At 43.0% G+C, this 27087-nt stretch overlaps 2 long non-coding RNA genes across 2 annotated transcripts; one reads left to right on the forward strand and one right to left on the reverse strand.

Annotated features, from left to right (window-relative positions):
- The first annotated feature begins 1839 nt into the window (after positions 1-1839).
- LOC137855540 (uncharacterized) lies at positions 1840-23038 on the forward strand. The gene is made up of 11 exons (XR_011095796.1): positions 1840-2226; positions 2888-2977; positions 3345-3438; positions 3925-4012; positions 4575-4730; positions 10651-10769; positions 17142-17276; positions 17648-17760; positions 18319-18446; positions 20139-21062; positions 21107-23038. It is a non-coding gene; the product is annotated as an uncharacterized lncRNA (long non-coding RNA).
- Positions 6607-8476, reverse strand: LOC137855541 (uncharacterized). The gene is made up of 2 exons (XR_011095797.1): positions 8033-8476; positions 6607-7240 (listed from the first exon to the last, which is right to left on the reverse strand). It is a non-coding gene; the product is annotated as an uncharacterized lncRNA (long non-coding RNA).
- Positions 23039-27087: the final 4049 nt, after the last annotated feature.

Below are 27087 nucleotides of genomic sequence, written 5' to 3' on the forward strand. Positions count from 1 at the left end.
CTTGGTGAGAAAAATTCTTATTGGGCTTCAAGAAACAAAACAAGCAAGTTCTGGAAAAGTATAGACTTTTATTGAGCCGTCACCCTACTCAAAACAAAAAAGTTATTTCAGCGTTCAATACAGATGTATGAATGCTGTAATACAAAGAGGACCAAATCATATTTTACAGTAAGTTTTGTAAACATTTCCCCATTACTGATTGTTCCTTTTCTCTGTCTCACTTTTGTACTTTTTTGTGATCTAAATAGGGGACTGTGACATGTTTGGTTTTCAGTAAGCTAAAAGGAAGTGCATACAGTGAATTTACCAAGCTTGTCACCCCAGGCTAATAAATTGACTTGCCTCATATATGTAGAGGCCAGATTTTCTGAAGAATTTTCTTACGCAATATAGAAAAGAAGAGTCCCTGTAGCCTAATTAATAAATGTGTTCGGTAGAGCCCTTTATGAAATGTTGAATAAAGCAGAACAGACATCTTAACTGGTCCAATTACCAGGAAGTTGAAACTGATTTCATTTATCACTGCTTAATTATTGATATTTGTCCAAATTATTGATTTATGTGTAATAATAATAAAAAAGTAGTATGTTATGTGGCTCATTCACATTCCCCTTTTAGCTTTTAGTGTTAGTAAACCTTGCATGAAGAGAAATTAAGGGACAATTAGTAACATAAGGTGAAAAAATCAGGTATATTAAGACATAAAGGAGCCAAAATAGAGAAATGTAATCTAGGTATAAAATTTTGGGGTGCTGATTTTTTTTTTCAAAAAGAATGTGATAAATAAGAGACAAAGTGAATCCTTTATAATACCTGTTAGTTGTAAAGATAAGTAGTTCTGTTTCATAAGCAAGTTCTGATAGTATCACTTATTTTTCCATACTATTTCCGTGTGTTTTTCTCTAGAAAGAAGATAAAGGTGAATCAAAAACGCAAATGCCAATGAACGCTTTCACATCAACAGGAGAATGTGCTCCTTCACAAGTTTCGCCCCTCACCATTTTCCCATAGTATATTTTACATTCTACATGCTGCCTCTCGGTTTCCTTCTTTATTACCAGTAAAGGCTACTGTGTTTTTAGTAATGCTATTTACTGTAGCCAGGGTAGGAAAAACCTCCACTTTTGTTCTAGAGAAGGAGGCAAACTGTGCACCAGAGATTCAGTTCTTCCTCTCACAGATTTTTTTTTCTCTCATGTCATTTCAAATAACTCTAACCTCTACTTCAGAACTGGTTAACTTAAACTTACTGCTGGAAAGCCATTGAAAGTAAATTTATCATTCATCAGAGTTTATACTCACAGCCTCAATGTGATGTCCTTTCCCACAATTGCTCAAGTTTCTGTTTCTGTCCTGAACTCTTTCATTTTTAGCCGTCTGCCACTTCCCTTCTGCTTTGTTACAATAGTACCAAACCTGTTGATGTATATTAAAATTTTATACTGATTTATTTTAAAAGAATGAAAAGAGTCTCCATCCGATGGCTGAGAGGTCAGACTGAGTTTATGGGGGAAGTTAGAAATGATGCTGTTAGAAAAAAAATAATAAAAAAAAAAAAAGCTGTCATCAATTTCAGGAAACTGAAATCAGAAGAACATCACGCAGTGAAGTGGTGTGGCAAACTGACAATCATCTTCTTGTGTGAAAGTGAGATTTTTCACAAAACATCCTTTACAATAATATATTGACAACGAAAAGCTACATTACATCTTTTATCAGTTTCTTTGCTTTCCTTGTGGCTACTGTCTTGGGTGAGAGTAAGTAGCTGGGACTCCTAGGAAGGAGAAAGGAAATGGCTGGTAGCAGAAGGAACCAGTGGAAATTCTGACTGCTCAATTTCCCTTCCTTTTCACAGCATTTTTCTGTTCTTTGGTGTTGGAAACACAGATATGTTGTATTAAACGTTTCTTTCCTGATCCACAGAGAAGTTCTGGTATTTTTCCAGGTTGTTGGCATCTGGATGCACTGGATTTCGTTTTCTGGTTCTTTCTGGCAAGAACAGCACGCCCAGCAAGCAGACAGCTGTTTTGCATTTTCTGCTCAAAAGCAATTAGTACCACCTTTACGTAATCAGTGCGCTGTGTGATATCCTCATGTGCATTTACCACCTCATTAGGTTAACTCAGTAAATGAAACGCAGAAATTGCTTTAAAAATAAACTGATAAAATGTAAGGTGGCGACCCAAAGCATAAAACTCTGAGCAGATCAGATCTTCTCTCACTGCAGTGGGTCTTCTGGGAGCTGCCTTTGACACCCAGCACAGAGCACTGATCTTTGCCAGATCTGAATTCCTGCCTGATTAGAGAAGTCACTCAGTCGGAGCACCCCCACCTCTGAAGTTTGCATTTGATGCAAATGCACGCTTTTGATCTAAATCCACAAAGCGTCCACGATTGATCTTCATGAAACCATTGCAGCTCTTCCATTGCTGTGATTAATGCCTTAAAAGCACCTTTGACTAGCTGTGGAAGGCAGTAGTCGATTCAGACAGCCTAAAATTTGGGTTTATTAATCTTCATAACGTTGTGCAAGGCCCCGCTCTGCGCTGTGACTTCTCATAGCTCTGCTGTCATTTTCCACCATCAGATGGGTGCTTTCCCTTGCGCTGGGTTGTCCTGGGAAGGACTTTTTGTGATCTGTGCGAGTAGTTTGAGTAGTTTCGTGTTACGTTTACGTAAATGTAACACAGCATGCACTGCGAGTGTGTCATAAGAGGACATCTGTATAATTCCTTCTTGTGATTGCACCGATTTGAAACTGTTTCATTTGGTAAAACTATCATATGATTGGGGTGAAAGTGTGTGGTATCACTGTCTAAACAATTTTCTGTGGTGTATTAGCTGTAACCTTCTAGTTCATGTAATTACTGTGTGCCTGTTTCTCCAGAGCTCTGCAACGGGCAAGTCTGATTCAATTGTCAGAAAAAATTAGGTGCTTGGAGCACCAGCATTTGGTTTAAGATTGTTTTGGAACATGGTGAGATTTAATCCACTTTACTATTTAAATTAATTCTAAAATTAAAACTTTTTAAATTAATAACAAAAAAATACAAATTTAAAAAATAATTTTAAGTGTTTGCAGAAATTTCAGTGTAGATTCATCAGCCCACTTCAAAAAGATTACCTTACGTTAATTAGTATTTTATGATCCCTCAGGCTACTGTAACACCTATGCTCTTAGTCATATACTCCAGATTTTCAGTGTATTTGCCTCGTGTGTCTTTCTTCATAGCCTAAGTAGTTTGGACTTCAGAGTTTACTGATCTGACATCAAAACAGCCCTCTAGTTTACCACCACCTTCCGTTCCTTCAATTCTTTACCATTTTGTCTATTTTATCAGCAGACTCTTACCTTGTAAGGTCTTGGAGCACAATGGAAATTAGATGTGTGACCCCTCTTCAAGACTTTGCCCTAGAGTAAAACGGTAATAAGTAATGGTAAGAACTGATCTAATCATTATCTTTGCTGGGAAAAAAATTGTTTTCAAGAATTTTCCTTTTTATGGTTCAGCTGGGATCTTGCCTGTCAAATAAATCTCCAGAACATGAATCATGATAATACAGACAGGCTTTAATTTGTTTAATAGTGGCCCATTCAAAATCATTTTGTGCTACTCGGAATCATAATGTCAATATTTTCTGTAAGTAAAGTTTTTTGCAAGATTATAAGGCCTTCACATTTGTGCTGATATTTTTATTCTTATGAAATTATATTTCAGTTAACCCTCAGTAAAGGCCAAATAAAAGCCTAGGAGGATTTTAAATTGGATAAAGCTAAGCCACCACTATTCAGCATTAAATGTACTTTTACAGAAAACATTTTCTAGATATTTATTTATTTATTTCGCTTCAACTGCCTGTCTGTTAAATTAATATCTGCAGAGGGCTGTAGAATAACCATATGTTGGTCCATTCTTTTCACAGCCTTGTGGAGAAGGTTACTGGGGAAAAAATGCCATGCTTGTGAGCCAGAAGCACTCTGAAGTCATCGTGTGAATATGTGCCTGATGGTGTATGTGTAAATATACATAAACATAACGCAGGAGTTATAGAATCACAGAATGGCTCAGGTTGGAAGGGACCTTAAAGATCATCCTGTGCCCACCCCTGCCATGGGCAGGGACACCTCCCACCAGCCCAGGCTGCCCAAAGCCCCATCCAGCCTGGCCTTGGGCACCTCCAGGGCTGGGGCATCCACAGCTTCTCTGGGCAGCTTGTGCCAGGGCCTCACCACCCTCTGAGTGAAGAATTTCCTTCTAACCTAAATCTCCCCTATTGTAGTTTAAACCCATTCCCCCTTGTCCTGTCATTGTCTGATTGAGCAAAAAGTCACTCTCCGTCTTTTCATAAGCCCCATTTAAGTACTCAGATCCCATTCTTTTACAATTCTTACTGTACAGTGTGTTTTTTTGGAGGGAAAAGTAATGAGTATAGCATTTGGAAAAACAGAAAATGTGAAAATCCACACAGAAAAAAAATGGTAAAACCAGTATTTCCCATGCTTCTAATCTTGTTAAAAAGATTATTCTATTTGATAAATAGACAATAATTCTTTCCTTCCTTCTCTTTGCTAGGGGGCCACACTCTACTGAGACCTGCCTGCAATATGAAAAAAGAAATGGAAAGAAGAAAGAAATGCCATTTCTGGGGCCTGGGCAGGGAGGCCGCTTGCCTCAAATGGAGCCATGGGACGCTGGAGGCCACAGGACACCAGAGCCAGATGCTGCCTGGTGAGCTCCCCACACCATTCTCCCCCTCCCCTCCTGCACAGAAAGCTACAAACGAATGGCCCCGGCCTTTCTCTCATCTGTGGGGATCTGCTGAGCGGGCAGGAGCAGCAAAGGCCTCTCTCCACCAGAGGGATGGGCTTTGCCTCTCCAAATCGCACAAACCACAGGCGGGGCCCAGCTGCCATGCCCACACACTGCCCGAGCAGCACGAGAGGTGCTGGGGAGGGCTGAGGACATGCACCTGGGGCTGAAAGCAGCACCAAACACAGTTTTAGATATATATACACAAAGAGCACAGGCAGGAAGGAGGGAGGGAGGGAGCAGCAGCGTTCCCACAGCTTTCTGCAGCAAGTGTCTGACTGAGGCCATTTCACAACACAGGGATTTAGAGGCGATGCCCGTATTCACTTCACTGTTCCGGCTAACTCGCACTGAATGAGAAAAAAAAAAAAGGGGGGTTTCTCAACAAGCCAGGCTTCTAGCATGAGCCTCCTGAAGCCTTCATTGCCCTCTAGTGACAGGCCGAGCAAGGACAGGAGGCCCTGCTGCTACAGGGGAAAAGCCATGGGAAAGCAAAAAGCCCTGGGCAAACACACTGCTCACTTGCTGAGCTGCTTTACTGTTTATGCCCCAAAAGCTTTTGTAATAAGCTTTTCCACGAGTGTCGTTAATTTACTGGCTGATTAGAAGGGATGGGTGTCTCTTGTTTTGCTTAGATTACAGCCTCTGCGTGAATGGGTAAATATTTAGAATATCCTTGCTGAAATAATAACAAATAATAATAACAAATTAATGGCTTCACTGCTGCACATGGGTTCCTAAAGCTCTCTTAAAATGTGATGTACCTGTCTTTGTGATGGCTGGTGCAGAGGAGCTGATAGCTGACAGCAGCTGTGTTTGAAATCCCCATGAACCCCAGCCCTCCCCTAGGAGTGTTTCACAATTACAGCTTTACCAGAGCACCATAACAGCCATACACACAACATGAGACCACAAAACGCGTTTTGCTGATACAGCGTTAATCGGAATTTCTGCAATAAGTTTTAGCACCTTTACCACCGGTTTAGGTACTTTTGTATCGCCATACCTGCATCAGCTTCGGGGCTGATACTGATTCAGAGTACGTGAGTCAGGATGAATCACAAGCCCTAACTTACATCACAGCACTGATAAGGGTTTTAATCACTGACAAGGTTTAAATCATTGTTCTGTTTGCACTGTGCTAACTACCACAAAGGCGTTTATATCAGTACACCATATTCACTCTTGAACAACAGTGTGTGCAGATTCACAGTGTGGCTACACGTGCATGCAATCACCCGAGATGGAAACTAGCTCTAACCACAGCGTATGTGCAGCTTATGCCCGTACTTCAGCCTGTCTTGTACCAAAAATGTGGGATGTGGAGTCTGGAGAACGCTCTCCAGTGTGAGCACTGCTCAGCCCGCAGCTGAGTTGAGCTTCTCTGCAGCGAGATGATTTTATATATTTATTTATTATTACTTTTTCAGGTTTTATTTTGTGTGATCATGGAATAGTGTAATTTTCATTACATTTTCCTGCAACATGCCTAGTTTCTGACTTGAAGCTGCATGTACCCTCTGAGATTTGCACTCCCCATACATCTGTGTCACATATTCTCTCCAAGGGAGGAGCACAGGCCCTGCTCTTGCATGGGCAAAGACCTCACTTCTCAGCAGTGGAGCCCTCAGGATAAAATACTTGGTTACTCATAAGCCTGTATTACTGTTTCTGAGAATGATGATCTACTACAATACTATGCAGGTGACCTGCTAAAATGGTGCAGAGCCTATTTTTTTGGTGGCTGTAGGGCCTGCAACACCAGGAGTTTCTGTCCCAGCAGTGCATGTGCCACTTGAAAAGCTGATCATGTCTTTTGACCTCGAACAAGGGGAAATGCAGCTATGTTTAGAGGCACTTTTTGGTAGAAAATCTCCATCTGCCCACTGGTACTGAAAGGCCCCCAGTTCTTATGTTTTCACTATACGTTATCTACATTGCAGGAAGCATGGCAAACGATATATACATATATATGTTTTATGTTGTATTCTGTGAAAAGCCACTTGTCTGCAGAGCTTTGAATTCCTCCTTGATTTGCATGTCACAGCCAAAGGCTCCCATTTGAGAGCATGGATCTTTTTGTTGACTCTCCTAATCTCCAGAATATTTGCTTTTATGTTGTCATTAAGCTAGCTCATAGCAAGAAAAAAATCAGTTCCTCGTGAGTCATAACCATCAGTTCAGAGCTTCCCACTCCAGCTCTGGATGTAAGTGTCGTCACTGCAATCCTTGCAATTACGGTGTTCAGCTCTTAGGACACAGTGGCTCTTTACTCTTGCCTTGGTCATTGACTGGTGCAAAAAGTTCAAAAGTTCACAGACGTACACGAGGCCAGTGTTAGCCAACGCTTACTTCCACAGTAAGCATTTGCTAATGCTGTAAAATCCTGGGACTCATAGCAGCATTGCTGATGGGGCTCTGCACGTTGGCTTTCCAAAAAAAAAAAAAAAAAAGATTATGCTGTGCTTATCCTGGTCATACAAGTCACAGCAAGCACTGCCTCATCTCTGGTGATGCATGACTTTTCCTAGGGCTGCCTGAAGGAGGCTTTTTCTTTCACAAATCCCACCTGCATTTGCAGGATGTGTGAGGAGCCTGGAGCTTCTGTAGGTGGGCTCAGGTCACAGGACACGTGAGCCCTCCATGCACCAATGTGCTGGAGCTGTAGGCCATGAAAAGTATGTGCTGTCTTTCACTGCATCAAAAATCACATGTACAGGTCCTAATAGACTGCATCAGCCTAATTAATTACATGGTAAGTCAGAAAAAAGGGGTATGGGGGTGGCTAGTAGAAAATTTCCATCTGTCAGGAGGCTGTTGACCTTTGGATCATGCATTCAGAATTATAACCATCTGACGGTTTATCTCACAGCTGCCCTGAATATGTTGGTTCAAAATTCATCTTGTTCTTCTAATACAGATGAGAGAACAAATTACAAAAGGGCAGCTGTTTATCTTTGTCATGTAGAAGAAAGTCGTGTATTACAGTAGCCCATGTTAATACTACATGTTTTTTGAACAAAGGAACAGAAAATCCACAACATCATGTGAATTTAGAGCAGTGTGAATGGGAATAATCTTTCCCACTCTATGCAATAACCCAAACTCTGGCAGCTCCTAGAACAGTGTGTTCTGTGTTATTGCATCAAATCTTGCAGTGCAGTAGATGCACGGAGTAGGCTGCTTTCAGGCAAAATCAGAAACGCGACTTTCAGACTTACCATATCTCAACAGACCAAGAAACTCTGTAAAGTCCCTTGCCCATTTCCTTCTGCTTTAGTCACTCCTGAGTAAACTTCCCAATTCTTGACGTTCATGCTTCTGGATAAATGTAAATATATATATAATAGCAGTGATAGTTCCTGGTATTTTTCATCACAGGAACTCAGAAAGCTTCACAGTCTCCTTTAATCAGGTAAAGTCTATCATGTGTGAAACAGGTGTGGCTTGATTTACATATCCCCTTTGCATTTTGTTAAATAGACCAGTGACAAAACCAGGAGGATAATTCAGGAGTCGAGCCTCATTTCAAACTTCCTTTAAAATAATCCAATTTACATAACATAAGAACATAAAGCCGTGCAGCAGCTTGATGAGCAGCTACCCGAAGGTAGGAGCTCTGATCTCTTAATTAAAACGTGGAACGTTTTGCATATGTCAGTTAAGTTTTCCATATCTCATTTTTCTGGTATGTCAAGTAGAGAAAATAATAATTGCCTTCATTTGCAGGGCTGGTAAGCCTTTTTAAGGACTTTTGAGCACTTTAAGCAAACAAAACAAAAAACAAAAACCACCAAAAAACCCACACCACTGTGACAGCTTTCCTAGTAATTACACAGTTCATCTGTCTGCAGCCCACAGGGCTTGACTGCTTACCAGGGGCTGTACTAACAAGGCTTTCAGATACATCTTGATGAGATCATAGAATCATAGAATATCCTGAGTTGGAAGGGACCCTTAAGGATCATCAAGTCCAACTCTTGACACCGCACAGGTCTACCCAAAAGTTCAGACCATGTGACTAAGTGCACAGTCCAATCTCTTCTTAAATTCAGACGGGCTCGGTGCAGTGACCACTTCCCTGGGGAGCCTGTTCCAGTGTGCAACCACCCTCTCTGTGAAGAACCCTCTCCTGATGTCAAGCCTAAATTTCCCCTGCCTCAGCTTAACCCCGTTCCCGCAGGTCCTGTCACTGGTGTTAATGGAGAAAAGGTCTCCTGCCTCTCGACACCCCCTTACGAGGCCTGTTGCTGTGTTATAAGAACTGCTGCTTTCACCACTGACAGTTGTGCAACTTCCTTCCTTCTAACGTTATTTTTTCCTAGGAATTCCTTTATTATGGTAACTGCTACCGATTTCCCAGGCAAGAGGTCCCGATCCTGTTTCGTCTCCTTTTTTTTTTTTTTTTTTAAACATAAATGAAGTGATAGAAGTCAGAACACATCTTCAGTTTTCCTGCCAGAGCTTGTGTATAGAAGCTATTCGCTGAATTTCACAGTGTGGGTATTTATTGGAAGGAACTGAAAACCAAACTGATTCATTGCTCTGCCAGGGGCTGGAGGAAGAGACCGGGAGCTAAGGCCAACGTCACTGAGGCTGCAGTGAGAATCAGACAGAAGAGGACAACACCTGGAGTGCAGAGGGAAGATAGCACAGATTTGGTAGCTGTTCAATTCCACAAATCAAAGATTGATTTCCTCAAAAACAGAACATCCCTTGTTCTCAGGCACACTTTTTTTCCTTATCTCATCCCTCTCAGATACTCATACACATGTACACCCCTGATCCCAGCGGGGATTGTCACGCACACCTCTTCAAAAAGGAGCAAAGCATTTGCATTCTTTGAAAGTGATAATGATGAAGAAAAACTGGAAGGAAAGGTGGCTTGGGAGTACAGGAGCTGGCTGGGTAAAGCAAGACTTGATCTCTTCTTGCAGACTCTGGGAGAAGAAAATGGGTTCCCTGTGTCAGAAAGCTTTTACCAGAGCGGAGGCACACCCAGCTGAGGGGATTTAATCTCATTATTTCATTGAAGCACAGAGTATCCTGAGTTGGAAGGGACCCACAAGGATCATTGAGCCCAGCCCCTGGCTCCACACAGGGCCACCCAAAAATTCAACCACGTGTCTGACAGCATTGTCCTCTTGCTTTTTGAATTCCAGCAGCTTGGTGCTGTGCCCACGTCCCTGGAGAGCCTGTCCCAGTGCCCAACCACCCTCTGGGTGCAGAACCTTTCCCTAATCCCCAGCCTGACCCTCCCCTGTCCCAGCTCCATGCCGTTCCCTCGGGTCCTTAACCTAAGCTAATTATCACTCATCAGTCTACAGTTGTTAACCCGTGATCAATTTACAATTTATTGGTTCAACAAACACCAATAAGGTTTTAATTCGTTCTCTGCTAGGTGGTAGTTTCTCTGAGCACTGTGGTCCCCCTTTTTGGGGAGCACCCTGCAAGCAGAGCTGGGCTGAGCAGGGCACCCGTCGGGCCCCAGCTCCAGGCGCTGGGCGGAGTGGCGCAGGGCTTGGGGTAATTATATAAATTATATAATAAATGATGCTATTTTTATTCCCTAAATCGGAAGAAGGAAAGGACGGGAGGCATTGCAGAGGGGCCCGGAGCCATGCCCTGTGCCAGCAGCAGGGGGAGCCGCTGCCCCGGGGACAGCCCCGCTCCTCTGTAGGCAGGGGCGGCTCGGCTTTGCTTCCTTGGGGGAATGCCTGGGGTCTGGAAAGGGCCCCAAATGTCCGGTTTGTGGGGCTGGGAGTGCAGCCCCCCTTCCCACAGGCCGCAGTGCTTCCTTTTATCTCAGTTGTGGTTTAATGCATGATGTCCCTCCCAGCAGCTGGACGTGAGCAGCGCAGATGTCTCCTCATGGTGGCGATGTCACTTGGGCCAGAGGGATGGAAGTGTCACCTGCACGTAAGTTGGTGAAATATGTTACACAAGCAGCAGGAGGAGGTAAGTGCAGCTGAAAAACAATTAAAAAACAAAACCAGCAACAAAAACAAACCCCTTAACAGTACACAATCTTGTTTCTAAACCCTCTATTTCCTTTAATTTAATGTATGGAATAAAGTCAGTAGATAAGAATGTTTATTAATTTTATTTTTTTGAATTGCTTTGGCTCTTTATATCTCCTCCTGCAGAATCCCAGAGCCCTCTGGACATACTGTTGTTGCTCAGTGGCCAAAATGTCATCAGCCTGCAGTAAAACCACACTGAGCACAGCCCAGGATATTCATGAGCAGAGCAGCACTGCCTTTTGGTAGCAGGGCAGTTGTTTGTCTATCTCCTGCCATGTTGTTAAACATCCCAGAGTAAAAGCTCCCTCCTTGCCACTTTGAAGTCCATGGGACTTTTGTTGTTGAGTTCTTTATTGGTGGGATGAAGCCTTAACGTTGCCTGTACATGGGATCAGGCTGACCTTTTATTGAGTCATTGTGGCTGTGAGTCAATCAGCTGGCTGGTGCGTCATCTCCTCTTATATAAGGCACTGAAAGTAAATGCCATCACAGGTGTGAGCCCAGGAAATTCCCGAGCCAGAAGGGTAACAAGTTCATGGAGTGCTGCTAACTTCATGCCCCTTTGCACCTCTCTGCTCCTATAAGCAGACTGTTGTGAGAATTAATTCCCATGGACGTGGTGGCGCAGGCACCTCAGGTCTGAGGAGTTATCAGATGCTGGACAGGGCACAGGGCACGTGGCGGCTGGGCTTTCAAAAGTGCTCTGACAGCACAAGGAATGCTGGAATTGTTCTGAGTCACGCTGGTTAATAAAGCAGGCTTTGCTTAGAGTTTAGCTGTAATCACGCGGGTAATGCTGTGCGTTTGCATAATTAGTCTCTTATTAGTCCTGAGAAACGTAACTAATGTGCAGCAATCTTCTCTAACATTTAGTTTAAAAGCAGGATAGGGAAATAGCATAGAAAGCAGTTCTTTGATGTTACATGGCACTACTTCCCTAGGACAGAATGGTCTATAAAAGCCTTCTCTCCTCTCCCAGTCTCCTGATATGACTGCAGAAGTGCATTTCTAGCCTTTTCTGAATCCCCAGGAAATGCTGTGTTTCACTTCATGGGATAAACAGGTTGCAAACCTAAAATACAGCTAGTAAAGTTACAGCACACTACCTTTGGGCTCACTTTTCCCTAATACTCTAGCTGGTGTTGGCCTTACTTAAACCGAGGTGTAATAGCAACACTGCAAATGTACGTATGGATTTGCTTTCAGCTGACCTGTGATGTGCCTCCTTTGCCTTCTCATTACATTATTCAGTGGCTTTAGTCTAGTTTACTCTGTGCATCTTGTGATTGCTTGCCAAGATACATCAGCATCTTCCTGCCGGCCGTCATTAACATTCCTCTGCTGTGCTGCCTCCCCCAAGGAACAGACCAAAGCCAGGACACTGGCAGGATAAGCTTTTGCACCAACTGCCTAATGATTTTCTTGCATTTCCTCTCTTTATCCTTCTGCCGTGTTTCTTGTCACACTTACGTGTGAAACTGACACAGGAACCATTCTTTTTGTACGGTATCTAGAATAATAATATCTGACTTCATAAATGGGGACTAAATCAGCTCTGCTTAATTCAGAGAAGAATGAAATTTAACAAATTTCCCCTGTGCTAAATTTCTGTTGCTTTTTGCTTGAGAATACTCTAACATGTCAGAATTGAAGGAGTATTTTAGGTTTGAGGCTATGGAGCTGCCTGTGTGAGATTTACAGAGGAGTAGGAACTTTCCACAGACTGTATGCTATTCTCATCCTTAAAGTAAATCAGAAAGATGAAACAGCTGTCTGTGTCTAGAAGGTATTTCATCACAGTAACCGAGAATGTAAAATTGTTTTTTTCTCACTGATATTTAATATTTATGGCACTATTAGTTCATATTACTTCATACACAGGAACCAAAAGTTCCTAGTAGTGTTCTTGCTGCTCCAACTGCTGCTGGAAAGCTGTGGCTCCCTACATTTTTCAGAATAGCCACCCATGCTCAGTGCCGTGATTTGCAAACACTGTCCTTTGAAGCCCGGCTTAATATCTCCTGTTCTCTGTGGCTTTTTGTTATTATTTAATGAAAGTCCCAAGTGAGCAAGTCATGGTCATAAACCCCTCAGGAATTCACTTTTATTAAGCAATTTTCTCAGTATTAGAAGGATTATATGGCACACATTAATTACTCCCTATAACAACCACTTTCCAGGGGAGGCACAATGAAGGTATTATTGCTCTTACAAGGAAGCCAAGAAGTTAAATCCCATTTAAATCAGACACAGTAACTTCTGGTCTTGTCCTCATAGGCATTACCGATGAAGCACGTTCCTGTGAATGGCTACAGAGCCTGTTTGATCTTTCGGCAAAGAAAATTACTTCAGAAAGGATCAGGACCAAAAGTGCTTGTGATTTCATGAGTTTATTGACTGGGAACAGCAGGCTACGAGAGTCAAACGCAGCTCACAAATGCTGGGTACTGAAGTATTTCATCAGCAAAGGTGCTAAGGTTGCTGTGGTGCCAAAATGTGCACTAGTTTATTTCTGGCAGGTCCCTGTTCAGGTCCAGATTAAGCACAGGAAAAGAAGCCTCTCTTATTTTAAGCACATTGATAGTCTCAATGCTTTATTTTGAATTTTGATTTTTTCTTTTTTAATTTTGAACTGAAATGACTGATTGCTAACAAAAAAAAAGTCTTAATTGTCAGACATTTTCTGGAACATTCTTGTCTGCTTTTTTTTTTTTGGTGGTGCTGCTGGTTTGTTGGTTGTTTGGTTTGTTTATTTATTTATGAAGTTATTTGTTTATTTATTTTCTTACATTTTTTGGGAAGATATCAAACTATCCACTTGAGGGCACCTAGGCATTTTTTTTAATTCTATGTTCACGTGCTGTTTTCCCCCCTAAGTTGAGTGTGTATTTTGTTACTATTAACTTAGTCCTTCCCCAGCTGCAGAACGATGCCTTTCTTTGCTTCTGTAGCTGTGATACCTGAATTAATCTGAATTCACCAATTGAAATGAATCATCTTTGCAACGCTTTTGTAAATTCAGGTAGTATTCTATTCAACCTATAGTTAGAACATTAATCTGCAGCTCTTAGGTATCTCATGACCATCATTTTGTGGATTAATGACTTGAAACTTTTTCAATGTAAGTTAACACAGGGTTCTGTGTGTTCAAAATCTCTATTTTCTTTAATTGGGATGCTTTTGTTTCTCTTTCTGAAATTATTTCCTCATTCACTAAATGTTTTACAATTTCTTCAGCATCTATTAGGTAGGTGCCTACTAATTATACCATTATTAATTACCCAGACCTTGTATAGCTCTTCTTATACCAGGCAGAAATATCCACCCTACATGTTCAATAACAGAAATGAAAATACTGTTGTCATGCGACCAAGGGCTGAATTGCAGTGCATTTGCAATAATATATCCACCCTACATGTTCAATAACAGAAATGAAAATACTGTTGTCATGCGACCAAGGGCTGAATTGCAGTGCATACATGCACTTAATGAACTTAATGAATTAGTTTTCATTAAAGTTACCCAGCTCTTGAGTCCTTGAATTCATAACCTTTTTATTTTTCTAAGTCATTTAAAGAGTAATACCATAATTATGAAAAAGAAAAAAAAAAAAAAGATTTTATTCCCAGGTTGTCTCGCCATGAAGTTTATTCGTATGAGTATATATTGAATACCATGTAGAGGCCTTTAATGTTTGTGGCCAGGAACATATATGCTTATGACTTCTGGGCTTGTTGCCTAATTCTGGAAGAGCCTTCAGCCTATTGGCATCCAATGAGCCATGCCAGCCCCAGATCTAAGTTAATGATGTGCCCCAGGTTGTTGTCGTGGCTGGGGTGGCAGGGCCTGCTTGAAGAGAGCTGGATTTAAGGTTTAGGTGGTGGAAGGGGGCACAGGCAAGCGTTATGTACTTCTGGATCTGACAAGTATTGCAAGAGTTGGTCATGGTTGTGGGCTCTTTGGTTTTGATGAAGCTGGAAGGGCTCACTCTGCTGAAATTAAGGAAGGATTAGCACTGGTGTTGGGTTCATGCTTCTCTTGGTGCCAGCCCTAAATTTAGAGAAGATTCCTTCTCACTCCAGTATGGACCTTTATTTGTCAGCCCCCCAGGGCCGAAGTTTTTTCCCAACAAAAATCTTAGAAATTTTGATGCTAAAAATAACTCCATAAGATGAAGACCTAAAATTAAATTGGGATGTCACCCTAGCACAAGAGAGAGGCATTACCTTAGCAAAGCCTCTGCATCTACCCTTAACCCTACATCACACCCCTTTGTCAACCCGAAGCCTTAGTCTTATCTTAACTGTGGTTCTTGCCAGAGCAACTCCTTATCTAGATATGTGGCTGAACTGAAATCAGGGTCTTCAACTAAGAAACACAATACAGAGCTACCTACTTATGGAAGATATTATTTATTTGTTGGATATTCATTATTCATTTGGAGCAGTTACAATCTGAAGCAGTTACAACACAGCTTCAAGGCTCAGCTAGATAAATCAATGTATTTGTATTTCTACGTTGCTGTTCCTGAGGAACTGAGCTCTTTTTGCACATCAGGGAGTACGAGGACACAGGGCTGTGCAAGGCTTTGCCATCACCAAGAATACACAGCAGGAGGTTTCCTTTTCTTATTTTTGTCCCCTCCAGAGTTTGGTCCTTGCTATTCTGCTGTGATCTTCCTTTGAATCATATCTCACATATAACCAAAGAGACCGGAAAAAAAAACCTTCTTTCCTACTACTAGTGGGTGGTAGCTGACTAGAAGCCATGAGTTCTTTCAGAAATAGGTTCTTACCTGAACTCTGGTGGGTCAGAAAGCTGACATGGGATTCTTCGTTCAAGCAGAAGCCTTGTGAGGTGCTCAGCTGGTGCCTCTTGCCAACAGGAGACACGTCCCCACGGATGCAGGGCTCAGCAGAGCACCCATACATTTCAGGTGTGCAGGGAGGTGATGAAGTACATGAGGTCCTGCTGGTGTCTCCCTCAGTGATACTGTGCTCAGCACAACTCAAATTGATCGATTGGGATCTTTAGTAACCAAGCTAATCAAGATGAATGGCCCACACAGTGGTCAAAGAAACATTCAGGTTTTCACAGGGGAAGAAATAATGTAACCTATTTCTTTACCCCATTCGTCCCTGCAGTTGTTGTCATTGCTTACTAATCGCCCCTACATGTAACCTTGGGTTGACTGTGAAAATGCTGCCTTGGTAGGGAGCACCAGCCAGAAAAATTACCTAAGTTCTGGGGTGTATAAAATATAGAGGGAAAATACAGTGCCACAGTTACGAGAATGGTTTCAGCTGGAGTGCTCTTTGTAGTTTCACCAACCTGTAAAGAATGCAAGAGTTATAAATCAGGCAGTGGAAATGCTTAGTCATGGGCGTGTTGTGCATGGCCAAATACCACAGCCAGGTGACTCGCCAAATCGTCGCGATGATGTGCTCTGAAGTGCATGTGCTGGTACCTGCCTCGAGATCGCACTGAGGCCAGTGCTGTAGGGGAGCCAAAATGCTGAGAACATCTAGCAATGGAAATCTTGATTACGGGGAGGTTATTTTTTAATTTTCCGTTTGGTGGTTTGTTGCACCTTCCTCAAGTCTTTAACACTGAGCGCTGCTAGAGACCTTGGAAAATTCATCTGATCCAGCCAGGGCATTCTCATATATCGATGTGTAACCCTTTGATTTAGTCTGTATTACTGAAATGAGTAAGTAGTTCGGTTGCATGCCTATTTCCAGGGTTGGACCTAACTGGTAAAGTACCGTCCTGTTATTTGCAACGCGAAACGAGGAGTCAAAAGCTGCCATGCTTGACTGAACTTCCTCTTGTGAACACAACTAACCAAGAACCGGGCTCCTGCTTTGTATGCCTCACTGAGCTTCACAGAAAATTGTCTCAGAGGAGAGGTGTAGGAGGAGTGACTGAGATGAGAGGAAGGCGGATAGTTTTGTGTACAAAACATTCCCCCTACGCAAACGGTGATCTGGGGGTGGCTGCTATTTTTAGTCTCATTTATAAGCCACAGTCCAAAAATAAAAAAGTGTTACTACAAATAATAAAAGTGAGACCAGCAGGTCAAATCTGGGCTTGTGCTTTTTTTTTTTTTTTTTTTGCCTTTTTTTTTTTAATGTGGATGTGTGGGTGTAAAGATTGTTTGATTGAGTTACTTTTGAGAATGAAGAACAATATAGGAAACAAGTGAAAAGTGTCTGAGGTGTTGATCATTTCCTTTTTCATAATAACAATTGAATGGAACATATTAGTAAAGCATATATACTGTAACCGTACGTTTTTTATTTTTCAGAGGTTTTTGGTTCCTTAATCCAGGATTCCATAGAAGAACCCAGTACTTCTTTTGACTTGTTTAACAACGTGGTCTAACATGGCATGTGTTTTTATGCAAGAAGAAGGACTAGTTTTGAAAGAAAATCAGTACAAGGTAAGGTAAACTAAGGAGTGAAATTACAGTCTGCTCTTTACCCTGCGTTCATTCCCCGTGGGGACACTTCTGCCCTACCTGGAGAGCTCCCCCAGGAGCTTCACTGCAGTAGGCAGTTCTCCATGACCTCCTCTGTCCTTACTGCACCATGGTTTCCATGTGTGTAACTCCTCTCAAAAGTACATGTCTTTTGTACATCGATCCACTAATTTTATGTTTCTGTTGAATCCTGTTGAGGATAACCTCTCAGCAAAGGCAAATGGGTTCATTGCCAGCAGGACCCATTCGGGCTGGGGCTGGCAAGCACCTCGGGTCTGGCAAAGCTGCCGTGTCACAGCATCTTCCTCCATTCTCAGTCTTTCTCTCCCCAGATGTCTCACCCTGCACACAACACACGTTCCTGCCTCTACAGGACACACACCTAGTAGGTGCAGGTGGGAATGGCAGAGAACCATGGTGTCTTTCCTTCAACTCCAAGAACAAGGTGAACAAAATGTCTGGGGTCTGAGCTAAAGGTAGGTTGCAGGGACACCTCCCCATTTTAAGAGATATAATCTTTCTGGGAAGCAGTTCAAGGCCACCAAATAATTAGGGATTGTGACTGGTCTCAGCTGGAACTGAAGCAGAAGTAGGACTAAAGAGTGCTGGTCTGAGTCTCTAGTTATAAGCATTCCTGTCTAGCAAAAGATAGGACTGAAGGAAGGAGGGTTAAAATTAACTTGAATTAATAAAGGAAGAATAATTTAGAGTTTGCTGACCCTCCAGAACTGCTCTGAAATTTGGTTTATTTGGTGTTTCTACCTCCTTCATGAGACAAACCCTACAGCTTGAGTTTTGATGGTTTACCTTTGAAACAAAATAGTGTTTCAGCTCTCCAAAGACTGAAGGCTGAACTCCTACCAAGGTTGTCATGGTGGATGTGTGAATAACTCCACTCACCTTGGTCTCGGGTGCTCTAAGTAATTTTATGAGTTATGTCTTTAGCTAGGTTCTCCTCTCATACTTTTAGGTGACTTCTTTTCTCTTGCATTTTTGTTCCCAGTGATAGCAGTGCCTTCTGAAAGGCATTGGATTGACCCTCTGGACATCAAGCCTGAGCTCATACTGCAATACTGCCCAGCTTGCCTTCCTGAAGCACAACCTGTAGAGATCATTTGTTGGCAGAAGACGGTAATTCAGTCTCTAAATCTACTCAAGTACTAGCCCTAAGCAGCTCTAACAAAGATCAGTTTTTCCTGAGACTCCTTCACCTTTTTTTTTTTTCACCCAACTCTGTTGAAAGCATTTCCCAACTAGTCCACTGTCGGGTTCCTTTACACAGCTCGGCAGTGGGCTGAGTACATTTCCAGTATCTCCTGGCCATAGCTGTGGTCATTTCAGCAAATGTTGCTGTTCTCTGTATCTGGTTTCTTTGGACACTGAGCCGTGAGGTCGGTATGCGGCTCCTACATCCTGTAAGTGCTGTGACGTTTCACGTTACGCTGGGTTAGTCATGCCTCGTCACCAGCGTTTAGTTCTGAATGATTCTCTCCCCACGCTTTTTTTTTTTTCCCGTCATGTTTTTACTCAGATTTTCTGTCTTTCGATTTCAAGATGGGCTTGGTTTGGGTGTTACAGGTGCTGCGGGCTTTGAGGTGGCTGCATCTGCTTGGAGGTTGGAGGTGGCACTGGGCAACACACGCAGGGCAGGGCGCAGCTCTGCGGTGGGAGCTCGCTTCAGCTACAGAGGGTGTGAAAGGTAGGGGTAGAAACAGATCTTGGTTTCTGTCAAGAAAGCTGCTTTCATGCAGGGCACAAGCACTTTTGTCAGCAAAGCAGCTGTGTTATCTCCAGGCTTAGAAAACACGGGTATACAACTGCATATCTCAAACATGAGGGTGGTAGTAAAATGCATCTTGGTGTGTGAAGTTTTCAAAATGTGGGAAGCTTTCAAACGCCTCAAGGGCTGAACCATTTTTTCATGACAGAAGAATCTCGTTGTGCTTTATCTGCATGCTTATCTTGTGGGTGAAATCAGAGCCGCCGCCTGCAGAGGCTTCTTACAAAATCCCTCAGAGATAGATTTTGAGGATGGGTTTTCTCTAAACCTTAACGTTGCAGAATGACAGATTATCGTCCAGTCTGGCTTCATTTAAAAAGGGAGTAGATAGCACGCACTTTAATTCCATATACACATTTGTACTAAGTTTCTCAAATTACACCTAGTTATAAAATATAGGTTTCATTGGACACAGATAGCTTGTTCACCTTAGGCAAGTACAGGTGCAGAATTACTCACAGAAGTAGTGGCAGGGACAGGAGAGGGAAGCCTTCAGCTGCTCTGTTGGAAGAAGTGGTGTCAGCGCTGCTTCCCCTGCTGTCCCTGCTCGCCCTGCCACCAGCCCAGCGTCCTGCGAAGTCACAGCTGCTGGCAGGAGTTGGCACCTCTGTCCCCGAGTCACCTTGGGGTGATGCTGCTCACAGGCATGTAGAAGGCATACCAAAATATCTTGCAAAATGGGTTAGAAGTGAAGAAGTTTTGCAGAAACAAATTGTGTGTGAAGGGAACTCCTGTAAGAGCCTGGGGAGGAGAGCGACTCCGACAGATGCCATCTTTTGCCTCTGAGGTAGCCTCTGATGTGAAATGTCAAGGGCAGCATAGCTCCTGAGCAACAGGTCAAGGGATATCCACAGTGAACTGAATGAATACTGGAAGAGATCTTTAGTGTTAATTAAGCATAATTCTTTAATTTCTTCACAAATATTTTATGAACTTCTTTTTTTTTGTCTGGCTTGCAGTGTGTATTTTTACTTCCCATTTCTTTATCTCCCTCCAAAGATGGGGCTGGTTTCAAGTAGCTCATGTTAAGTTTCTTTTTAAAGATGTGGCAATCCTTACCACTGGAACACCCCCAGCAAGTTCACAGCTTCCCTTCTGCTGCTCTGCAACACCCTGAGGGTAGGAGAACGCTGCAGGAACTGCACGGGACAGTCTGAGAGTTGGTGCTGGGGCAGCCAGCAGAAGCAGCATCTCCCCGTGGCTAATGGCAGTGAGGAAGCTCTCTGGCATGTGGCAACGTGAGGAGGAACCCCACCTGAGCCCCAGGTGTCCCCGTGAAGCAGATCCCCAGCTTTGAGGGACGCTCTGTGCAATACTGTGGGTTTGGAAATCTCAGGAGGGATTTGCTAAGGTCAGTCTGACACAGAGGATCTCCAAATGCCAGACTGCAGGGAGAACCTTTTCCCCTTTCATGGTCAGCAGGAGGCAAGGAACAAGTTCACAAGTCTGGGAGTGCAGGAAATGCTCACATTAGCTGATAGACACACGTCCTGGCACCACACTCAGGATTACTGGGACACAACTTCTTCCACGGAGGATATCAATGCAGTGGCCTGCTTGGAAACCAGACATCTACAAGCTTTCTGTCCAATATCTTCTTTTTCAGTACTGGTGGTGCTGGTGTTTGCAGAGACACTGGGAAACCAACATTCAAATCTTTCTCTGTGCCTGGGATGACAGCCCCTGTTGCACAGCTGCTCATGAGAAGGGCTCAACCCTTCTGTGGCCCAGGGAGGCTGTGGATGTCCCAGCCCTCGAGGTGCTCCAGGTCAGGTTGGATGAGGCCTTGGGCAATCTGATCTTGTGGGTGGCTTCCCTGTCCATGGCAGGGTGTTGGAACAGGATGGTCCTTTAACTCAGGAAGGTCCCTTCCAACCCAAACCATTCTGTGATTCTATGAAGGGATACAGGGTTGACTGCGTGTATGACTGCAGTTTCTGCCCATGGGATTCCCTGCACAAGGCATGGTGTGGCACTGAGTGTGCAGTGTGCCATCCTCTGGGAGCAGGAGCCTGAGCCCCTGTGCTGCCCTGCACACACACAGCACCTTCTTCAGTGGTGAATGTGCGCCCTTAGGGCACAACAGATCGAGCAGCAACATCAGCGCTAGCTCTCATGAGAAAGCTGAAGTAATAAAGTAGCGTGAGGAGAGTTGTGGAGCTCTGTGCCAGCTTATTTAGCCTATTAGCTGGACTAATTAGCCAAGATGGAAAGCAATACTTAAGCAGCCACTCTGCTTCTGCTTCCTGAGCCAGTCCGTCCAGAGCCAGCTCTGATATTTCTACCCAGTAAAGCATCATGCTGTGTAAATATATCCTTAATGCTGCAAAGCAAATGGCCTTGTGAGAACCGTACTGCTTGCATATGCCATTGTTAATTCATAACTTTAAATGTGCTGGAGACCTTTCATATAGGATCTATAAGAGAAAAAGGCACAGCTTTCCCCATAGTACTTACTGGTAGAGTTTGCACTTCCTACCTTAGATAATCTGGGTGACATGTTTTTTTTAAATGGTTTATTATGTGAAAATTTCTTAATGCTCCTGTGAGATATCTTAGATTTTGCAACACCAGCATAAGAGTGTTCTATGCATTATTTCCGGTATAGCTGTCCGTGTTGACAAACATTCCCATGAGGAGATAAACAGGGCAGGGTACAAAGCAGACTAAAAGGTAGGCTAAAAGAAAGATACTTCCAAGTGGGTTATCTTCACATGGATATAAAACACAGAGGGAAGAAAATGAAGAGCTGTTCATCAAAGCTACAATCAGCTATGTATGGGTTGAACAAGGATATCTAGTCATGAATAATTCTTCCTTTGGCTTCTAGCTGTCCTTTAAAAATGTAAAATACAGTTTAGGAACAGCACTGGGGTGAAAATGCATAGAACAGTCCAGGGAAAATAACTTCTTACACCCAACTGTGCTGAATTCTCTGTGAAAAACCATAGTGAGTGTTGGTGAACCCAAAGGCTAAAGGAGTAGAGGTGGAGATATCCATCTGCCTTCCGGGCAGAAATAATGCTTTTGAAGGAAATATGGGATGTGTCCTTTTGGCTGTTTATTTGCCAAAGATGCCATGTCCTCACCAGAAGTGAGGATACCGTACGACTCTGACTTGTAGACAAGTGTCAGAGTCAGATATGGTGGTATGAAGGACGTGCTGGTGTCAAGGCTCATCCTGGCTCAGAGAAACCTCTAGGAATTCGTAGCAAATTGCCCAAGAGGTGATAATGAAATGAGATTTAGCCAAGTGTACTCTCAGAGAAATTGCTCGGGGCTTCAGGTGCCGCACAGGGCATAACAAATATCAGATGGCAGATAAGAAAACAAGTTCTAGGGGAGTTGCTCTGAGTTTCCAATCAGAGCTGTAATTCTGTGCAAATGTTCATGTAAATATCAAGGCTCATTCAGAAAGGTGGGTTAGCAATAAGTTGTGTTTGTGTACGGGATAATTGGTGCTATGAGGAGTGAAGCATGTCTTGTATTTGCCTGAGGCATGCTTACCAGAACAGCAACCAGGCTTAACCTAGTATCAACAGGACATCTTGCTTTCCTAGACAGTCTGTTCCACGCTGTGTGCATGTCAGTACTCCACACAGCTAAGATAAATCTCTTGGGTTCATCTTTATTTAGGACTCCATCTTTGGGTCATCTGCAAATTTTACCCATGGCTATTTTCTCTTTGTTTCCATATCAGTCATGGAAATACTCAGGAATGTTAGTCCAGAATAAAACCCTGCTAGGAATACACCATTTGGTGATGAACCCACTGAGGACATCTTGAAACCTTTCAGCTGGTTCTGAAGCCATGCACTGGCTCACTTGTATTTATTTTATAGTGCCACATTTGTACCATGATGTCATGGTGCACTTATTCAACCATCTCACAAAATTTTTGTCTTAATGTATCAATTACTTTTGTCTCCTAAACTTAACATTTCACAGATAAATCTGGTTTGCTGAAGACAACCACTTTTTGTGGCTTTGTGTTAGTTTTTTCCCACAAATCACACTGCTGGACGCTGAACATACACCAGTGCTTCCATCGAGTTCTGTATTTGTTTTTCTGCAGTTTTGCCTGAGATCAACAAATGAACAAATCCTCTGTTGCACTGATTTTCCCCTCACCCCATATGTTTGCTCGTTCTTAATTTTGGCACAGCAGTCACACTCTTCCAGTTTTGTTGGAATTTCCTTCTAGCTGCATTTGATATTCTTAATGCCAAAATATATCCAGAAATGTAAATAGGCCAGAGGTACTCCACAACCTGCTCTTTTACAATTCCTGGATCCAATAATGTAGGCGGGTTCATGTTGCAGGATTTATCCTGCATTTTACCATCTGACTTGTTTGCTAACTTGACATTTGCTAATTCATCATCTCCATGTGATGCGGGTACATCATATCCCTTCCTCCAAATATAAACTAAAACCCTGAAGTACTTCTGCATTTTCTGAAGCATTATTAACAGTGCTATCATTTCCTTTGACTAATGGGCCTTCTACTGTAGCTAGGTTTTATTCTATGCCTCATGCATGTATAAAATCTTTTTGCTAATTTTACCCTTCTTCATAATTTTAGTCTCTTAACACTTTTCTATGCTTTACAACTTCCTAGTTTTGTTGGCTGTTACCTAGTTACCCGTTATTTACAGCTTCTTTCTTTTTTGTTTTGTTTTCAGTTCTGATCACTACATTCTCTTCACCATTGCCTAAGAATAAGCTTGTAGCCAAAATATTCCTTTCTCTTGATTTTGGAAACATGTATTTTTGCATATACATGCTTATCTCTGTGTATATTTGGACTGCCCTTTGTTTTTCTGCAGTGGATTCCTGATTCCTTGACAAATCTGAAAAATGGTTATCAGTGTATGTTAGAAATTCCTGTGGTTTCACAGAATCATAGAATAGTTGAGGTTGGGAGGGACCTCGGGAGTTCATCTTGTTCAATCCCTCTGCTCAACAGCAGGGTCAATCCAGCAGGCTGTGTGAGATTTCAAGCGCAGATTTCCAAATGAAGGCATTTAAAAACAAAGCAACATTTTGTCCTCACATATTACAAACATGTTCTTACCATGTAATTCCTTCTCATTCCTAATTCTGGTTTGTTGTGTATAACTTATTATTTCTGTTGGGCTCTTCGTGCAAAAAGGACAGCATGGCTTATGAGTCAGGTGCAGTGCTGTTATCAGCCATAACTGCTGTGTGGTGTACCCTATGGCATAGATAAGCAGAAAGAACTATATCCCCTCTCCTAAATGTCATTTTCTCCTGCTGTTCTCCTTCCCAGGAAGTAAACCTCCTGGCTCACCTGACAGCAAATGTCCATAAGGTCTTGCTATACTACTTCAGACTTTTTTCTCAGTGTATGTTACAAAGTTGAGGTTGGCACCACGTTTTGCATCAGCCCATTTCTAATCATCTGAACAGCATAATGTCTTAGTTTGCACCTGGGCTCTTTTCTAGGACAAATTTAATAACTTGGGGTCAGGTTTGGAAGTCAGTGCATGTAGGGCTCTACCTGTTTGTTCGAAGGATGCAACCTGTGCTGATCCTGCAGACAATCCCATGACAAACTGAAGATGGCTGCAACAAGGAGGCCACCTGGCCTTTTATGCTTAAGAAAGCCTTGCGGTCAGGGTCTGGCTTTGCATGAACCTGCCCAACCCTGAGAACGTGACCTTCATCTCAGTCTCACTGACCACTGTGACAGTGGAGGATGCAGAGGAGGGGCCTTTTTTGCAGGCCACAGAAAGTAAAACAAAAAAATACAACAACAAAACCAGCAAACCACCAACGTGAGGAAATGGCTAGCACATCCTATCTTCAGCGCAGTAGCAGATCCTGAGCTTGGTGTGGTTGTTCTGCACCAACTATATGGATTCATAGCAGGGGGGAAGAAGAGAGAACATGCAGATGTGAAACTTCTTCTGGGTGCCTAAACGTAGATGCCGAGTGCTGTTTGAGCTGCTCCGTGCTGTCGCGCCATGTCTGTGTGCCTCGTAGTGCCTAGGTCATACCTGGCAGCTCCGTGTGAAACTCCAGGATCGCTTAAGGCATCTCAAAAGGCACAAAATGCAAATGTTTAGGCGACTGAACTAAGCCTAAGAGTGGGAGGCAGATTCGTACACCTTCATTTAGGTGGCTAAGTGGAAGTACCTTATTTGCAAGCAGAGCTTCCTTCATACCAGTGGGAATCGGAGTGAATGCACTCGAGTCATTTGATCAAGCTCGGGTGGGTGATTTGGACGAGCTGAGTAGCTCCTTGGAAAGACGGAACAGAGCTGAGACACCTGGCTTCAACAGGGGCCCGTCGGGGCTGGCTGAATGCCTTGGGTTTGTCACCTGGCCCTGGCTGCTGCTCCGGGGAGGCAGGCCCCGTGTCCTGCTGCAGATGTCACGGGTACTGCAGGGCATCTCAGGTGACGTTAGCCATTTCCATGTGGGCAACGTAAAAACTATAATCAAGCCCTGGAACTCCACTGGCTGCAGCAGTAAATTACCCAGCTAGCTCACACGTAGACAGGAATATTACACATGTAAATCTTGGTGTCTCAATCTGGAGCTGAATCTCGCCCACTGTGTCTGATAAGGGACTTGTGTAGATGAATGTGATTGGTGTTTCTGAGGCTAACGTTGTGCTTTGCTTGGCTCAAAAGCTAACATCTCCAAATTGCACATCAGAATGTAGCTGCGGTAGGGAATAATTTGTGTGGTTTACTTTTAAGCCATGCGGGTATGTCAGAGGCTCAGACGCTCTGTAGAAGCAGAATTTACCAGCAGTTTTCCATCCTTCATACCACCAAGACCTGCAATTTCTTCAAGTAATTTATGAAGAGCAACGAGGACAGGGAGGGGAGAGTATCAGCATACCTGGCCGTGTACACCCATGGCCTGAAGTGACAGAGGCACGTGATTGTTATGTGAGCAAGAAGCTGTAATGCTCTGTGAGTCGCTTTTGTAATAAAAATGACAGCCTCTGCCGCCTCATATTTGCTCTCCTTTATTCCTGATGTAAAGTGACATTCAGCAATAGAAGAAGATATCACAATGATTTTTTCAGGCACCGTTCTGTTCCCATCAGAGACAGAGAGAGTCTCCTACGTCTGCAGGCAGATCAGTGCTGATCAAGGCAACATTTTCTCCACTTTCCTGGAGGAAAAGCCACTGGAAATGTTTTCCAGCATCACTGAGTTTTATATGAACAAAAACTGGGGAGAAATGCCTCCTTTTTCTCAGTGGTTCATTATGTCACCAGGCAACTGCCCTGATGCACAGAGAAGATTTAGCTTTGGGTGAAGAAGGCAAACATTAGTGAATAATTACTTGGCTGTATCATATCTTTTGTGAGAAGCCCTCAAATTGCTTTACAAACAATGAGAAAATGAGCTTCATAACACTCGGTGATGTAAAGGAAGATGAAGGAAAATTTGCCTCATACTGAAAATATGTGGTTGGCTTTATCTGGAAAAATATAGGGCTTGGAAAAACAAGCAAGCTCCCTTATCGTTGCACCGAGAACAGAAACACTAGTGATAAAATACATCTGTGGGGAAACAAAATGAGCACTGATTGTCTGCAAATCAGTTTGTGATGAGAACAGCTCAAACCCTTCAGATTTTTGGTAGGAATAAACCTTGCAGGCAGGGGAAATTTTATTCTGCACTGTGCTGTGTTACCTTGATTTACCCAAGGTTCAGTAGCCTGAATGTTTTCTAAAACTTTTCCTACAGACTTTCAGTAGTTCAAGTAACTCTGTTCTGTGACTGCTCCTTCTACTTACCATTATGTTGCTGATGCACAGAGGGATGTTAGAACAGAGCTGGTCGGCCTCGATGAGCAGTTACTCCTTGTTGGTTTTCCTCCTATGTTCCGACTTCATACTGTGATGCTCTACAACCCATGGTCCTCACGTCAGCTGTGTCTTAAAACTCAGCATCTCCTGTGCTCTCTTACATAAATCTGTCTCATGTCATACCTGTCTTTGCT

Source organism: Anas acuta, chromosome 4 (assembly GCF_963932015.1).
Source record: "Anas acuta chromosome 4, bAnaAcu1.1, whole genome shotgun sequence".
NCBI classification, from domain to species: Eukaryota; Metazoa; Chordata; class Aves; order Anseriformes; family Anatidae; genus Anas; species Anas acuta.